The sequence below is a fragment of the Leucopleurus acutus genome (assembly GCF_964270905.1).
Source record: "Leucopleurus acutus genome assembly, chromosome: 3".
NCBI classification, from domain to species: Eukaryota; Metazoa; Chordata; class Mammalia; order Artiodactyla; family Delphinidae; genus Leucopleurus; species Leucopleurus acutus.
Genome location: NC_139145.1, coordinates 172,725,834 through 172,744,954, shown reverse-complemented (window position 1 = coordinate 172,744,954; position 19,121 = coordinate 172,725,834).

Genomic DNA, 19,121 nt, shown 5'->3' with positions numbered 1-19,121 from the left:
ATTTAGATTTTTCCTTAATCTTTTATTTTTTCCTTCAATGCCGATGTGATTGACAGGCAGAGGGACACTACACACTGCCAGGCCTCAGCGCCCTCTCTTCCTTTGCTCAGAAACATAACAAAGGTGCTTTCAGACCTAAATGAGGCAAGTCCTAGCATCCCTTCCCTGTTGTCACAACAGATTTAGCAGACCCCTCTGATGTGGTTCCCAGCTTTCTCATCTCCCTTGCCTTGTCAGGGGGTTGCCATCATTTAGAAAGGTACACGGTATTTTGAAAGGATTAGAGGATAAAACACAACTCAATCCTTCATAAAAGAGAGGCAGAGAGCGCGGAGAGGGAGAGAAATGTCAGATGTTGCAGAGCAATTGGACAAGAACGACGCGTGCAAAGGGAACCAGCAAAAGGAGCGCACTTCTGTTCTCTGAGGCAAAGGATGCAGAGATGGCATTTGACATCCCACAGAAGAGGCGTCTGGAATCAGGGACCTGGAAGTGGGTTATGACAATGTTGAAAGGAGACGGAATAAAGCAGAATCAAGAAATCGACGGACACTCTCATCCCGTCCTGTGTTGTTTCCAACACGGGAGAAAAACAGGTAAAATCCGTCACTTGAGCCAGCTTTGTAATGAAAGCATGAAAAATCAAGTGGTTGCTGCGGGGCAAAGCCGAGCGAGCTCCTCTTGGAGTCTGGCACAGGCAAAACTCAGCTCTCTCTCTTCTGGATCCACAGAACCGCGGAAGCCAGAGTTTTGGGTGCCTGAGGGATCCGTTCAGCCTAGCCCTTCGTTTTAAAAGTGAGCAATCAGCATCTCTGAGAGGCTGGGTACCAACCAGCACACAGACAGTTAATGTGCAAGGCCAGCTCCTGGTTAGGACTCCTTCCCCACCTCATTCCCAGGCATCTTGTCCTGCTCCAGACAGCCCTTCTGAGGATGCACAGAGCACAGTCTCACTCCTGCCCTTGCTTTCATTCCTTCTCTCATCCCACCAGCATTATAACAGAGAAACACGTTCTTTCTTCTCAGGGTAATTATTAACAAAGCAAGTCATGCATAAAAATTCATGGATCTTATAATACAAACAGTTACAAACCTATTAGTAGATTTCAAAGCAGTCAGGCACTGAAGACCTATACAATTGATGTTTCCTCAAACAGTACTTATTTGGATACATTTGTATGTATTTTTAGCATTTAAAAAAACACAGTTTCAGGAAGGAAAGACAAAAAGGGGAATGCCCTGATTAAATACGGGAAACTATCAATAGCGAATGTGTTATTATAGGTGTTAGTGAGGCAGTGCTTACTCCAAACCAAAGGAAAACTAATATTGACCAAATTAGTTCATGAATTTAAAGAACTTCAAATTGATCTAAACTTGATGCACTTAGCATTCAAATTGCAGTGTTCAGGCACTCTGTTGTGTAAATGAAAATGTTATTTAACTTGCTGTTCTAGATTCATAAGCTAGTGAGCACGTCTTATTTTACTGAGAAGACTGCATGAGAGGAGAGAATTCAAGGGGAAGCTAAACTGTTTCAATTTCAAAAGCCACTTCTAGGTGCTGGCTTGGTGTTGGACACATCAGTATGAATTTATGTTTAGGTGAATATATGTGTACAGATGGACAGATGCGGAGACAATTACAGATGTGTGTGTGTGTGCATGTGTGTGAGACAGGATATACTGAGAAGGTGTGGAATCACTGACAGCCCAGTAGCAGCAAGCACATTAGCACCCAGACTGCTTTCTAAATACCAAAATCTCCAAGAGAAAAAATCAAGACTCCTTGTAAAGAAACAACTGATTTTAGGGCCGGGCAAGAAAAATACAAGCTGAACCTGGAGTAAATAAGTGCTCAAAACAGGTGGCATGTCTGAAAGACTCAAGAACTAACCTAAAAGTTCTTCCAGTGTCGAAAGCTGGATTCAGTTGAACCACTGTATTGCATTATAACCCCAAGATTAAAAGTCATATCCAGGAAGCCATGCCAATATACATAAATGACTAAAATAATAAATAAGTGGAGTAGAAGAGAAAAATATTCCTTACAGAAAAATTCCAATTAATAGAGAAGGAATGAGGGAAATAAAAATTCACCACTGGCACACCACAGTAATAATTGCTACAGGCAAGATTCATCGATGAAGGCTAAAATTCATGGGATATACTTTAAGGAAAAAGGACATTTGCATGTTTTCAAATTATCTCCTCCACCATATTTATTAATGACTGTGGTTTGAACAAATATCCACAAATTATATGATACTTCTTCTTCCTGGCAGAAGAGGTTGATTCTTCTCCTCTTGGGTGTAGGCTGAACCTAGTGACTGACTTGCATACGCTATGAGTATGGAAAGGAAAAAATAGTAAATTTTCAGTGGAAAAATCTGGAAGACTCCACCCTAACCAAATGATCAAGGTTATATGCTGCAAGGAGAAGGCCACACCACCTCTGATATTCTTCCCCCAAATCCATATTATCATGCTGGTCATGAGACAATATCAATGTATTTATTTGCTACTATTGCTGTAATAAGGAACATCTATTAAACCACTTGCACAACAGAAATTTATTTCTCCCAGTTCTGGAGGCTGGATGTCCAAGACCAAAATGTTGGCAGGGTAGGTTTCTCCTGAGGCCTCTCTCCTCAGTACGTAGATGACCCATCTTCTCGCTGTGTCCTCACAAGGACATCCCTGTGTGTCTGTCTGTGTCCTAATCTCCTCTTCTTATAAGGACACCTGCCATATGGGATTAGGGCTCTCTCTAATGAGCTCATTTTATCTTAATCACCTCTTCTAAGGTCCTCCCTCCAAATATAGTCACATTCTCTGCAGTGAGAGATAGGATTTCAACATATGAATTTGAGGGCACACAATTCTCTCCACAATAATGAGATAAACACAAATGGAGAAACATTCTGCAGAATACCGCACCAGTACCCTTCCCAAGTGTCCAGATCATGAAATGGACAGATTGAAGAGACATGAGGACTAAATGTAACATGGGATCTGGGTTGATGCTGGAACCAAAAAACAGTATCAGTTGGAAAACCTGGGAAAATCTATATAAACTCTACAGTTCAGTTAATAGTATTAAATGAAGTTTAGTTACTTTGTGTTTACTAACTGTACCCCTGTCATCAAGATATTAATATTGGGGAAGCTGAGTGAAAGGTACAGGGAGCTATTTGTACTACCTTTGTAATTCTTCTGAAAATCTAAAATTATTTTAAAATAAAAAGCTAAAAATAAAAGTTAACTCTATCTTAAAAATCACCTAACTTTACTTGAGAGTCAAAAAGATTAAAACAAAACCTCAGAGAAATTCAGTTGATAGTTTACATTTTCTTTTTAAATGTTTTCTATATAAAAAATCTGTCTCTTTAATGACTTTTAAGTCCTCCTAAATTTTTGATTTCTCAGTTTGATTTCTCATTCTCTTAATTCTCCTGGCCTTTCATTCCTTCATGCATTCAGGCTGCAGTCTTCAAGCATTTATTCAAGCATGTATTAAGTACGTGCTATACACTTTGCATAAAAAGTGATTAGAACATGCTCTAATCATTGAGGTACACGTGAGTGGGTGTACCATCTGGGGCACACATGGATGGTGAGGGTGGCAATCTGAAAACGCCTCATTACTGTAATGCAATTAGAGATGTAGAGAACAGGAGGTGTCCAGGCAAAGAGGAGGAAATGCCTTACTCGGCCTGGAGAAAAGGGGTAAGAGTTCCCAACAAAAGCAGCATAAGAATAAGGTCATACAGAGTACAAGGAAGTGGGTGAAATGATTCAGTGGGGAAAGAGAATTGTGCATGTAAAAAACAGGCAGTATTACATATATACAATGGAATTACTCAGCCATAAAAAGAAACGAAATTGAGTTATTTGTAGTGAGGTGGATGGACCTAGAGAGTGTCATACAGAGTGAAGTAAGTGAGAAAGAGAAAAATAAATATTGTATGCTAACACATATATATAGAATTAAAAAATAAAAAAGGTTCTGAAGAGCCTAGGGGCAGGGCAGGAATAAAGACACAGACGTAGAGAATGGACTTGAGGACACGGGGAGGGGGAAGGGTAAGCTGGGACGAAGTGAGAGAGTGGCATGGACATATATACACTACCAAACGTAAAATAGATAGCTAGTGGGAAGCAGCCGCATAGCACAGGGAGATCAGCTCAGTGCTTTGTGACCTCCTAGAGGGGTGGGATAGGGAGGGTGGGAGGGAGACGTAAGAGGGAGGGGATATGAGGATATATGTATACGTATAGCTGATTCTCTTTGTTATACAGCAGAAAATAACACAACATTGTAAAGCAATTACACTCCAATAAAGATGTTAAAAAAAAAAAACAGGCAGTATTTTCTGGTAGATAATTGTCAGGAACTACAAACAACTTGGTATTATTTGGGAACAGAATTTTTTTTTTTTTTTTTTTTTTTTTGCGGTACACAGGCCTCTCACTGTTGTGGCCTCTCCTGCTGCGGAGCACAGGCTCGGGACGTCCAGGCTCAGTGGCCATGGCTCACGGGCCCAGCCGCTCCGTGGCATGTGGGATCTTCCCAGACCGGGGCACGAACCCGTGTCCCCTGCATTGGCAGGCGGACTCTCAACCACTGCGCCACCAGGGAAGCCCTGGAACAGAATTTTTGAGTGGCGAAACTGGGGGAGATGAGGATGGGTAAAAAGGTAGGTGGACAGAGGAGTGAAATTCTAACAGGTGTCTCTAAAGCCATGGGTGGCATCAGGAAGAGCTCTAATCTTATGACTAGTCATGTGTCTGCAAACTTGGGGTGGCAATGTGCCCTGTGACCTCAATTTTTGATCTAAGAAAAGTTATTAACTTTCAGTTTGCTTGAATTTGTCTTATAAGGACTAGAGGACAACTTCCAAATTCTTTACATGTTGGAGCTGAAATCAAAGTAGGCATGCTTTCAGGTTAATGTATGTCGACCTTGAAGGGCCTTGGGGGGTATCTGAGGGGCACCTGGGAATGCAGAATCCATGCCCAGGGTCTTCAGCATGGACATGAAGCCCTGAAGACTTACATGCCCAGGAAAGATACTTACATGCCCAGGAAAAGGAGGGTCTGGGCCCAGGGTCGAGAGGCGTTGGATGTAGACTTGGAGGTAACCAGTCAAGAGAAAGCTTGGAGAGCCAGGGAGTGACTAAGAGTGTTAAATACTGAAGAGATCAAGTGATTTAGGCTCAGAAAACTGTCCCTGGATTCGAAAAAAACTTTTTTAAATTCAAGAAGTGGTTTTATTTTAGCAAAACGCCCAATATGATAAATATGTTAATTCTGATAAGTGTTTGAGGGATAACAACATCAAAGTCTCCAAAGCTGTAGGAAACTGATGTTTAAGCCTAACTCAACTTGGCAATAACTCTTTACAATACAAATCCAACAAGGCAGTCAAATGCAAATGCAGAGCTCTCCATCAGAGACAGAGATACCCTCTATTTCAAGAGTATTTATAAACACGGTGACACAAAGAACATGCGTGTACATATGCAAATGGACAGGAAGTCTGTGAAATGGACAGAAAGCTTCAACTTGAATAAGAATGTGCATGAATATGTTTTCAAAGAAGACATGCAAAGACAAAACTGAGTGAAAGATGGAACGTAAATGAGAAGTTTTACTGAAAGTCTCAGTAAATAAAGATGTACTTTCCCTTCCTCCACGGACAGAAGCCGGAGCCCTAGGTTACAATTGTTCTTCTTCCCTGAAGTTCACGTTTTAAAGAATATTAAAAAGGAAAATAAAGTAACTGCATTTTGAGCCCCTATGAGAGCTCTTTCCTCCCATGAGGTCTTCCTGTGTTTTAATTAAATAAGTTTGAGCTATCATTAAACTGGTAGTAACTGCAAGAATAAGTTCCCAAGGCGCCCACTGAACAAGAAAGCCATCTGAATGTCTCTAAAACTTACAAGATGCTGACTGCCTGGCATGGGGTTCAGCATGGATTTGGAAGTCCCTCTGCTTTAAAATAAACTTGGTGACAGTTCAATCAGTTATACAATTAGAAAATTATTGAATAGAACACCTGGCATGAATGTTTGAAAGTACAGACACGTGTAGGTATCAATCTTATCAATTTCTTTTTGTATTTTGATAAATCTTTAAACTGATGAACTGAGCCAGAATATTTACTTATACCCAACTGTTACAAGTTTATGAACAAATCATAGTTTATATTTTTCTATGGGGTTTAAATAATTCAAATGTGACCTCTTGGTGTTAAGACAGGTCAGTATCATCCCTGAACACATGATGAAATCAGTGAGTCAGTGTGAAATTACTTTGTGTTTTCTGCTTATCCCCAAAACACTAATTCGTAGCTCCAATGAAACAGATTAAGATTTATTTACAAAACAGACTCACAGATTTAGAGAACAGACTTATGGTGACCAGGGGCGGCGGGAGTGGGGGAGGGAAGGTGGGGGGAGGGATAGTTAGGGAGTCTGGGATTGACACGTACATACTGCTATATTTAGAATAGATAACCAACAAGGGCCTACTGTAAAACAAATACAATTAAAAATAAAATAAAAAATTTAAAAAGACTTCCCCAAGTTCAGTTACAGAGTTTAAAAAGATTAGAAATTGCAAATCTTTTACATATAGTTGTTATAACAAACGAGACTGAAATGTTATTAACAATTTTAAGTTACCCTCCCCCAGCACAGGTCTGTCTGCTGTCACAGGAAAGAGTGGCTTGTTCAGAAATGTTTTATGCAGAGGTGCACTTTGTGTGACCTGTGGGGTGGAGGTCAGACCTTTGTAAACAAGTTGAAAGGAGAGCTTCTACACATTCACTCAAAAATTGGGGAATGTATTTCCTGTGAGACCTGAACAAGACAAAATTTCCTTTATGCCTGTAGAGTGCCTCGTTCCAAATGGCGAAGAGAGGGCTGGATTATTTAATTCCAAAGAAAATGAAATTTAGACAAATTTGTGACTTACAATTTGAGAATGTAGATTTTTCTGCCTCTGGTTGTTTATTTTATTATAAATGGGGTTTGAAATTATCTTCTATTTTCCCTTTTCCTAAAGAAAGGAAGCCATCTCGAATATGGCTCCACGTAAATTATGTGATTCCCTTTTCAAGCCACCTGGAGGAAAGATGCTTGCCTGTATCACAGATGACTACATTGGAGGGAGCAAAGTGTTACCTAAGCAACTGGCTCTACAACATGGAGGGTTTAGTGCCAAGATAGCTAGCCTGGGGACATGGCGAGGGAGTTACTAAAATCAGCTCAAGGGCTAGCAGGAGGACTCTGAAGAGGGTACATTGTCCAGAAGGAGAACTGAAGGCAGGTGGGTTTCTACTGTGCCTGGTGGCTGCAATTACTGAATGGCAGCCTAGAGCGAGCCAGGGGCATCCATCAAAGCCACAGCCACTCACTTCCTGGAACAAGTTGTAATGTCTGTTTATCATAGAGATTAATTCCCCAATGGAGGGAACAAAGGCAAGTATCAAAATAGAGCAAATTTTTTTGACACTAGGAAGTGAAGCAAGGGACTAACCTCTTCTCAATCCCATCTTTGTTAAAATAAACTCACGCCTTGCAGCTCATTCCGATGTCAGTCAAACCCCACACATTAGCACCAAACAGCATCCGTCACTAAACCCACAAAAGAAACAGAGCAGGACATAGAAGGAGAAGGGATTCCAGGTGACCTTCCATTAGAATAGAAACTGAGCTGCCCTTTGAGCAGGACAGAGGCACTGGTCGCATTTGGGAAAGGAATCAACCTGTGGGGTTGGTGGTGTCTTGTTTCGTTTTGTTTGTTTGTTGTTCCTTAATTAGTAGTCACTGTGATAGCCTCACGTGTGAGTAAATGCTGGGGTCTTCTCTAAAAGCTAATAACTATTTTAAAAAGAGTGTGGATGCTCTTCATTCTTTTATTTTCCTGGGTCACACCACAACTGTGCTCTTCCTAGAATCAAGTTTTTCAAAGTTACTTTCTCCCAAAAAATTTTTGTAATTTCCAAACAATTACATTTTTTCCAAAATTACTAGATGCAAAATTTACATCTAGTAACTTTCCTTCAAAAGTATCCCATCTGTTCTAACAGTGATTACTGTGGTAGGGGAGGGGGAAGTGTGGAGTAAACCTCATCACAGGTTAAATTTAGATTTACAGATGAAAGATGCACGAGAGATGCTTTCAGGCTCTCACTTGTCTATGTTCTGGGTCTTATGCAGCACCAGCTAAGACCATTTATTTATCCACGGAAAGCGTAAGGGAAACACGGGACAGTTACCTAGAAACAGGACATTTGGAAAGAAAGGATGAGCTTTTACTGAAAGGACTTATGAGGAAAGAAGCTCCCCTCTTGGCATCACAAGGCAAAGCACGTTCTGTGTTTACTCCAGCTGCTGCAGTCTTTGTGGGTCTCTTGCCCTTGACAGCCTAGGAATAAAACTGAATGAATTGTCTAACAGAGTCCCGAGTACAAGAATAAAACACTTCGGAAAACCCGGACTCATTTGGCTTCTGTGATCCCAAGACCACGGACTACTTTACCACAGTGCCTATCTCTCCAAGATGAAGCTGATTGCCTTATATGAACTCATCCTCTCTCAGGAAGGTTGTGTTTCGTGTCTGGCCACTCAGCTATCTTCTTGCTTTCCCCCGTTCGTTCTAAATAGAGTGAGCCATGATATCACATGAACTTGAAGCTGCAGTGAATGGAGTGCTTCTTCTATGTGTTTCCCAAGAAGTGACACTTAATGAAGCAGGCGGGGTGGCGGGGAGTTGTTGGAATCCACCCTAAGACAATTATGTATGACCAGCATTACACCAAAGATAACCAAGAGGGCTGTCTCAAGGCCACTCAAGGTTATCATCAACCTGTGGGATCCACCAACCACAGGTCTGGGGGACCAGCATTTACTACGTTGGGATCAGGGCTGCCAGCCTGGGCAGATGGCTCACCTCCACCACTGGTCAACCCCACTTATCTAAGGCTGTGAATGTTCAAATATGCGAACTGGTGCGATCAGTCTCACAGTTGTGTTTATCAGATTCTAAGACATCAGAGTATGGGAGGAACATCCTGGTTGTTACAATGTTGTTTTGTTTTTTTTTTCAATTTTCATGATTTTATATTAATTATATTGTTAAACAAAGAATAAGGCCACAAATGCATTGTGCCATTTGTTCCTATCCTCGTCCACTTGTGTTGAAGGTGTTTGCAATGTAGAGTTGAAAATTAACTCTGCACCTTGGCAGCCCAGACCCCAGGATCAGGGCCTTTGCTCTATAGGAAACGGAGGGAAGAGGAAGCCCACATGCAACTCCTCTCCCTACCAACCTTCCCGGGTACCCATTTATTCCCATGCCTGCAAGACACAACCCTGAGCCAAAGGCGATTTTGTGGAGAGATGATCTTGCACACTTCCAGAAAGAGAGGGTCCAGCTGTGAGAACTGCCGACCCCTCCTCTCTGCACCAGGGATGCCAGCAAAGGGCTCTTCCATCTCCATTTGTGTCGGCCTTTGGCCATTTCCAGCCAGGAGAGAGAGACCAAAGCCCTTGCGGATTTAAATGAGCTGCAGCAACTTGAAGACAGCCTTTGAGTTAGAACAGAATCGTATGCTCCAATCCACCCACCTGGCCCTTTGGGTCACATCAGGACAGCGCTCTCTCTCTAAGACACCTCTGCTGACCCTTCAGAGGAATGAGGTGACTCCTGCCTGGCTATCCCTTTTGTCGAATTTCCATCCTTTTTCTACTGGTCCATTTCGGACGGTTTATGGTACTTGAAAAGAAACAATAAATGTGCCTATGAAATGTCAATTAGTGATCTAAAAAGACATGAGTACTGGGGACCACAATGATTCAGGAGGAGTGTCAAGCATTTTGAAACCCCAGATCTGTTGTTTGGAGAGAAATACGTGATCACACACACTCTCTTCCATGTTCTCGGCACTAATTCTACGAAGCCTTGAGACTCGCAGAGCCTGTGGGGATCGTGGAGTCCTGCTCTGGGCTTCTATCTCAAAGATGGATGCAACCAAATGGAATGGGTGGCCTCAAAGGGGTGGGAACAGTTGCTAACAGGGCCAGACATTGCCGAGCTCAGAAGGAAGTGAGAGAAACATGGCAAACGCTAAGTCACCAACCCGACAGGGTTTCAAGAAGGTCTGCTAGACCAACATACTCCCATCAAGATAAGCACAAAGGGATAGAACAACAGCATCGATTTTTCCTCTCTTGGCCCAACATTTGTTTGGAGGAAAGGTCCTAAGATTAAAGAGAGATGGGTTAATGGGAGGAATGGGTTTGGGGTGGTGTGAATGGGAACTTTCCGAGTAAATGGGGGTAGGAACCAAGACACACAATTCGATGGGACTATCTGGAGGAGGGATTGGAATCCACCCTGACTTCATGCCCACGTGCCCTTGGGGAACACCTCCGGGGCCCAAGTGATGCTGGGCCTCCTGGGAAAAGTACGTGCGCATACACATACACACACACACACACTCACAACGCACACATGCTCTCACACCCATACCCACTTGCAGAGTTGTATCATGAGCTCTGAAGGGCTCTGACACCCTGACAGGTGTCAGCTATCACCTGGTCTCCGTTGCCTCAACCTCAACAAAGGTAACAAACAACAAGGCTTGGGAACTCGAGGCATGCCCAAGGCCATTTGTCACGAAGATGGAGTGTCTGCCGAGCTAATTGTGAAGCATCCTTGTAAGTGACTCTGTCTCTGGGCACTGCTGCTTTGATATCTCACAGGAAACAAACACCTTGAGCTATGCACAGACTCGAGATCACCATCCAGCATCTTCCTAATCTCCACCTCTCCTGGGTGGCCCAGACTCGACCTTCAGTGAATACAAGTCAAAGTTGAATCGAGTTCAACAACAGGTAATTGCCAGTGATTAAAAAGAGATCTTGGTATCTAGGTGATTGTCAGTGTCTTAAGGATCATTATTTTTTTAAGAGAAACTTAATGGCTCGTGCCCTTTGAAGAGCTCTGCATTCATAAATCATCTCACTTTCCCAAACTGAAACAACTCCTTACTTCCCACTAATTCCAAAACTGCATTCTGGGTTGGTAGTTAGCTTTCAAGCTGTCCAGACATTACTATAATTGAAAGAGAACTCGATTAAAGGGAAAACGGTCATGTGTGCTGGTGACCTGGTTCTGAGCTGCTCTGGGGACAAGAGAAAAGGAACACTGTCAACCCAGGGAACATCTCCTGCTGGATAAACAGGCAGAACCCCAGACAGAACAGCAGTCTGCTGAGGAGGCAGTGAACATTCTGATCTGAGGTGAGCCTTTCTGAAGGAGGAGGGCAGGCAGCAAATGGACCACAGTGATGGCAGCAGATGGCTTTCCCTGTCCCCAGCAACCATAGGCGGGAAGACCCTAGAGCCTCCGTTCACAAGGAGAAAACTGAGGCACGAGGGGTGAGCAACTTACCATCAATAGCCCAGCTCACGACACAGGCCATATACGAATCCAGAGCTGAGGCACACAGCACACCTTCACGTGCAACAGAACAAGAATAAAAGAAAAAATGGACACAACCTTTGTGCAATAAATCTTCTGCATCGATTAGGAAAAATTTGTGCTGGAAACATAGAATATTAAAGCAACAAGGGGCATTAGAGATGGTCCAGTTCAAAGTTCCTTATCTAAATGGGGGATCCAGCAGGTTACATGCCTTGGGTCTGTAGACCCTGAGTCTGAGTGTCCCACCCCACACGGTGTGGCCCAGAAGAGACCCTGGGACCAGGGCCAGGGGTTCATGAAGAGAGGTTGATCCCCACAAAAAAATGATAGCTGAAAACTTACTGCTGTGGATTAGAACCCTTCCTGAGTATTTCAGGAACACACACTCCCCTACATGCTAGATCTAAGGAGAGTGATTTCACGCTATTTTGTGGCTAAAACAAGGATGGTGGCTCCACAGCTCTGTATGTTGGACACACAGATGTTCTAACCCAAACTTGCCAGTGTGAAAGTCAGCAGGTGCAATGGATCCAACGTCTCATTGATGCTTTGTATTAAAATAAGAGTTTCTGCGATGAAATACAATTAACATGAAATGGCTTCCGGCAATGCTTTCTCCCCACCGTCAGGTTGGGATATGTGCATGCCTTAAAAAGGGAATTAACTGCATGACAAACACCCTCTCTGTTTATTTATTAATGTTGATGGTTACAGAGAAGAATCATCACAGCCTTAAAGGAGACAGTATTCTAAATGAGGAAGGGACTCGATTGGACCAGAGAATGGCGTTTTTATTGTTTTTCTCCTCTAAACAAAGGTCTTTAATTCAGAAGTGTTATGGGAACTTAAGGCTATGTACTTGGAGTTTTGAAGTCATTATCAGAATGTCCATCACTGATCATTTCTGTGTGTCACTAAATAAAATACCAAACCAACAGCAACACAGACCCTGAGCTCCTGTTCACACCAAGAAGAGGCTCATGAAATAAAGGCAGGATTTTGTGATTTTGAGGGTGGACGTTTCTGAGCAGGTGTTGGTTTTTACACATACACTCACAAGTCTTCCTTCAGGAAATATATTTCATTTCATTGAATTTCAAATACATATTTGGTTTCCTGACTCAATGCCAGAAGCTAGAGACACAAAGGCAAGTAACAATGACCTCTGCACTCTGACCTCAAGGCCAGTCGCCTTTCTTGTATTCCCTGATTGGACCAAATAACGGCTCTCCCATATCAAAGAGCAATTATCAAATATTTATTCGGCTTGAGGAAAACTTTTAAGCAATATCAAGATACAAATTTATATTGATTTAAACTTGAAACTTCTAAGATGTCTTCATGAAAAATATATGACATCTATATATGCTCATATGGACAATCTTCCTTATTTTTAACACTTCACCCTTGAGTGTGGTATATAGTTACAGGTTTATAAGGAGATGCAATTTACAAAAGCACTACAATATGCCAGGCATTGAGGCAAAAAGTTTTCATATCTCTTGTGGCACCTTGAGGAAGCATTTGGGAAGTGGGTACCAGCTGACAACCCCCAAATCCTTCTGAGAGTTAGATTAAATCAGAACAGAGCATGGGCCTACCTGTAAGGGTGTGGAAACTCTAAGCCATTTTTATTAAACTGCTGTCCTATAAAGAAGGAAGGGTGTTTGGAGGGGTTGAACCTCTTGCTGAAGGACATGAGCTGAGTAAGGAGCAGGTCTGGGATTTGATGCTAAGCTCTCTGCCCTAAAACTGACCCTCCACCTGTAGGTTACAGCATGAATTTGAAAGAACCCTTATAATCTGCTACTCTAACATCATGCAAAATGCCCAAAAGAAAGGGTGGGCAAAGCAGAACTAAAACGATTATAGAAATAGGTCTGGAGTAAGAATTCAGGTTGACTAGTCCTCAGATGCTCATCCCTCTCTGAAAACCTCCCTAGAGATGCAGTCAGTAACCTGTCTCTTCAAAGGTGTTTGCCATGATACACGGAAGTTGTCCCCCCATTACAAGGTGAAGAAAAAGGTGAGTCCTGCCTTATACCTCCGTAATTGTAAGTAGGTTCATCATAGACTGAGTGCCCAACACTGTCTGGGTCTTTCCTAATTATGTTCCAGAAAATTCTGGAACCTGTCCCTTGTCCAGGGAAGAATAATCCTAACACAGGGAGGAGAGGGTCTATAGTAGGACTACAGAGGGACAACTAAGAGGGAATCCAGAATAAGTAGGGGACTGAAGCACAGAGAGGGAGACTCAGCCATGAAAACCCAGAGGTGACCGGAGGCCTCTGGTTCAGCTCAGCAGCTGTGATGGCCAATTTTATTTGTCAACTTGGCTGGGCCACGATACCCAGATATTGGGTCAAACATATACCTATATGTCTCTTTGAAGGTTAAATCAATAGACTTTAAGTAAAGCAGATCATCTTCCACAATTGGTGGGCCTTGTCCAATCAGGTGAAGACCCCATTAAAAAAAGACTAAGGTCCCCAAAAGAAGAAGGAATTCTACCTGCAGACTTGAACTGCAGCATTAACTCTTCCCTGCGTCTCCAGCCTGCTGGCCTGCCCACACAGTATGGATTATCCGCAAGTTAACCTATTATTCTCTTGCTCTCTCTCCTTCTCTCTCCATAGATAGGTAGAGATAGAAATATACACACACCTGCTGTGGGCTCTGTTTCTCTAGAGAACCCAACTGATAGAACAGCTGACAGTGAACTCAGATCGGGCAAGCAACTTTTGAGGCACAGGAGCACAAGGAGGTGTAGGCACGACTCTTGAATCTCAAGACCTTCATCACTAAAGGTGAACACACAGGGCTCACACAGATGGTGTTGCGAGACCACCATCCAAGTCACCATGAGCATACACACATGCACAATCACATGTGCACACACGTCCCTTTCCCAGCCCTCCACAGGGATCTGGAGCAACTTACCCAAAGGTGAGTTTGGCAGGAAGTTGGGTGACCCGTGGGGCTCCTTCCCCTCCTCCTCTCTTGAGATCAGGGGTCAGCACATGCTGGCCTCTGCTCTTGGGGAGGCGATCTCAGGAGTTGTGAGCAGAGCTTCCGTCACCAGCTTGTTATTTCTGCCCGATGTGGTGATTCAATGGCAGTGGGGCATTCCTGCCACACACCTTGCCATGCTCTCTCATATCTCTGTCACTTCCACCTGAGCCCTTTATTCTTCATAACTGGATCAAACTTGAAAATGCAAAAGTGTGATATCAAATGACTTCCTTAAAAAAATTCCTGTGGCCAGGACCAGGAACAGTGAGAAATGGGCAGGGGATGGACTTCCCAGAGGCAAAAAGGCCCTTGGACTGAATGAGGCTCCCTGGGGAGCCTTGGGCAGGAGGGAGGCTGGACACTTGGAGAGGGTCCTGGTGGGCTGGGCCCCATAGGACCTGCAGGCTGTGGATGCAGTGGCCACACTGTGCCCTGTGCCACATGGGACCCTACACTGCTGGCTGCAGGCAGATCCGGATATCAGTGTGTCCTTGGCTTTGCTGACAGGTGTGTCTGTGGCTGGCATTGTTAGGCCTGTGGTTTATCAAACAATGGATCGCTGCACTGGTGAAGTGGATGGTTGTGAAGGCCATAGCCACAGCAGAGAGAGGCTTTCCCAAGGAGAAGCCATCGTTATGCAAATAAGATTAGCTATTTTTAAAAGAGAAGGGGCCAGAGCAGGAAGCTGGCCATCTATGAGCCTTGCCCTACTTAAGCACACCTGGTCCAGCCCTGTGGGTGAGGCTGGTGTGGACTTGGATCATTTTAAATGTGAGTGGACAGATCAATTGTGCAGTTTAAAAGGCAAGGATGCAGAGGTACAGAGCAATGATTGATACATATTTTTAAACTTAGTAGCAAGCCAGGTGTTATGGGCTGAATTATACACTCCCCCACAAATCCATATGTTGAAGCCCTAACCCCCATTGGCAACAGGGCCTTTAAGGAGGTAATTAAGGTTAAGCAAGCTCATAAGTGTGGGGACCTAATCCAGTAGTACTAGTGTCCTTTTAAGAAGAGGGACACCAGGAATGCACACACAGGGAAAGGCCACCTGAGGACACAGTGAGAAGGCAGCCATCTGCAAGCCAAGGAGAGAGGCCTCAAGAGAAATCAAACCTGCTGACACCTTGATCTGGAACCTCCAGCCTCCAGAACTGCAGATGAGTGTGGCCAAGCTGCAAAGGAGGGCACAGGTCTCCCAGCGGGTCTGTTTCTGCCCCATCAGAAATGGGTGTGATAGACGCTGAGCCCACAGTTTTGGATGGTGGGGGAAGACTTATGTTATAAGGTGCAGAAATTTTTCCATGTGCTACATCTCTCCACACGATTCTCTCTCTACCACCCTTGCTTTCATGAAAAACTGCCTTTTCTTCGTGTTAGTCCATTTCTCGTAAAAAGTCTCTTGCTCTGAGCACAGGGGCCAAGAATATATTTTTTAAATTGGACTGACTCAGCAAGGTCTCATAAAATGTACACACCCAGCTCTATCACACCATTCACTACATTGAGTCTATTTTCCTGGATTCAATTCCTTTGGGAGCTCTTTGTTCTCTTGTTTTCCCCAACACAGTAGTCCACATGGTCTGGTCTCACAGCCAACCTGGGATTTGGTTCTACCACTCTCCTGTGCCTAAGCCCCAGGTTACTGGGTCCTGGGTCCCCTCTTTCTTGGTGTGATACCATGCTCTTTTGTGGCACACCTGGCAGGTCTTAAGAAGGGGTGCATAAGAGAAACATTTATAAAGCTCTTACCTGTCTGAAAGATTCTCCTATCTCCACAATTGTTTGTTTGTTTGTCTTTTGTCTTTTAGTGTTCATTCATACTATTGAGAAACCACATTTCCTTGATTCTCATTCTTCATTTCTTATTCTCTGGAAACGTTGAGAATCTTTGATTTGATGCTGGTGTTAATGCTCCTTGATGAGGGTCTTCTGTCCCTACTCTGCTGTGTAACCAGACGCTAGCTCATGAGCCAGATGCGATCTCACAGTTTTTCCCAGGAAATCTTTCAGTTACTCACAGATGTTGTCTTCTGTTCTCATTCTCCCACTCACCCCATATCTGTACATGCTGTTTTGAGTCCCCAGTGAGACCAATACTTTTAGTTATTTGTTTGAATAGTGTTTCTAAATATTTCACTATGTCATGAATTTCCTGTGTTTTGTGAAATTAAGGAAGGAGTCATCTGGCAGAGGACCTGGCCTTGCTCTATGTGACCATCTCATTTTCTCCTGTGTCTTATCAATAAAGATTCTTTCTTTCATCTTATGCAGAACATTTCTTTCCATAATTGAATCCTTTAGTGTAACTCTACCTATCCCATTTACCCATCAACTTATTTTCTCCCCAAAATATATTTTCATTCCTAATAAAAGTTCTTATGAATAATTCTTTCTCCATCTTGTTATATACAATAGTACTTTCTTGAAATATGCATGCATTCTACTATTAATTAATGTTGTTTAACTTTTTTAATGATCATCTCCCCTTCAGATCCCAACCCTTTATGTGGATGACATTGCATATCAATTCTTGACTTCTTAAAAGACCACCTGAAAAAACTATTAATTTAGCAAAACTAAGTTTATAAAAGTTACTACAATAAGTGAGAATAGCCCTTAAGGGAGCTTTAATAATTTCCTATAAATTGGAGGTCAACAGAGAGGATTTATAGGATTTTCATATCTGGGCTTCAGTGATTTAAGATGGGTCTTTCTATGGAGATGAGTGACTGGGATTGGACAAACCTTATGACAAAATAAGTTAGGGTTGGTGGAAAAGGTGAGAGTCTTAAGGTGAGTCTTGGGAAACTACTGTTTGATAAGTGAGGTTTTGATCCATGTGAATCAAACAATCTATTATCATGAAAGGAGAGCTATTTGGGTTGAGGAGCAAATAATTTACCCAGAAAAATTGGTTTTGTAGGAATTTCCTGAAACAAACAGTAGAATTGTTTACTAGGTTGAAGGCTTGTCTTCCTGTGAATAGTGTCCTGAAACATAGTCAGGTCACATTTGCACAAATGGCCTCAATTCTCTTTCTGCCTACGTAAGTTATGCAAACAGAAGGTGTCTCAGTTCTCACCCGAAAAGCCAAGGGCTCTTGCTTTGTGTCCACTGTAGCCACCACTCTCCACCTTCAAATTTGTCTTCAATTCAGCTCTTCTGGGTCTCTTTTGGTTTAACTCCCATCACTGCCCAGCCTAGAACCCACACCTTACCACTTCAATGGCATCATTACCAACAATAAATATTTCCCAACTGCCTTGCCTTTAGCCACAAAAATAAAACCAACTTTTCAGATTCCAGCAACTTCAACAGTCACGTTTCTTTTCAATCATTTTCAATTTCCCTAAGGAGACTTTTTAGACCATTGTTCTAATCACCCCATCCCATATCATTGAATCACACAGATATTCTGTATATTTGTAAATTGTATGTAGATCTGTGTTTTACAGGAAAAAAAAGAGTGAGGCTTTAGGTTTTTTTCACCTACCCCCCCTCCAAGAAAGTTATTTTTGTCCCCTTGGGGCACAATATTGTTCCTGTTGAGAATGAATACTCTGTAGTTCTTCATGGAAATCTGAGTAGCGAAGGAGGAAATCACACCACAGTCTTAACTAGTCTAAACTAGAAGAGTGAATATTTACTCTTTCTCTCCAGTGAGTCCCTCAGTATTTCTAAATCATGCTTTCACTTGTCTCCAGTCCAGAGCATGACTAATGGACTTGAGTTCCCACCCTAACCTCATCCACAAATCAGAGGAAGTAGAAGTCATCCGCAGAGGATGCCCTCAGAGTCTGTCTGCTCCCCAGACCTTCCTATTTCCTCTATATTCCAACCCTGGCAACCACCATTCTACTCTGTGTTTCTATGAATTCGACTTTTTTTTTTTTTTAAGATTCATATTTAAGTGATATCATGCAGCATTTCTCTTTCTCTGGTTTATTTTACTGGTTCACAATTTTCTTTTAATGCATATGGCTAGTAAGAAAAGTATCCATAATCAATACAGAATAAATGCAAAAAAAATTGTGAACAACATTCACAATACTCACTTGGATAAAGGTGTGAACTTAGTTGGATTTCAACAGCGCAGTTCAATGAGATCCTAAGTTGAAGTTAGGGAGTAGGAAATATGGGGCCATTAACACCTGGAAGAAATGAACTTGTTAGCTTTTTTCTTCCTTTCTCTGCATAAGCGTTACTTGAACTTTACCTCCAAAATTAATACCTCCAGCTGTGTTATGAATCCCATGTCCTTTCATCACCTCCAAGGTTTTATGTCCTCAGTTAACAACATCATCTTCCATTTCATCATTCTTTTTAACAAACAAGCATCCACATGCAAAAAAAAAAAAAAAAAAAAAAAAAAGAAGTCAATACAGTGTGCAGCATATTACTACATCCTACGATACTGGATTTTTAAGTATGAATTTAAGTCCTCTGCTTCCACCATATCTGAGTTCTACACTTTTGTCGTACCAAAAAAAGGTTAGATTTGCCAAACTTCCCCTGCCCTCCATGTAGATCCTCAATCTCTCTGTCAGTCTGGCATGGCCTCCAGACCACTCCCTATCCGGTCAGCTCCTTCTCCTCATTATTTTG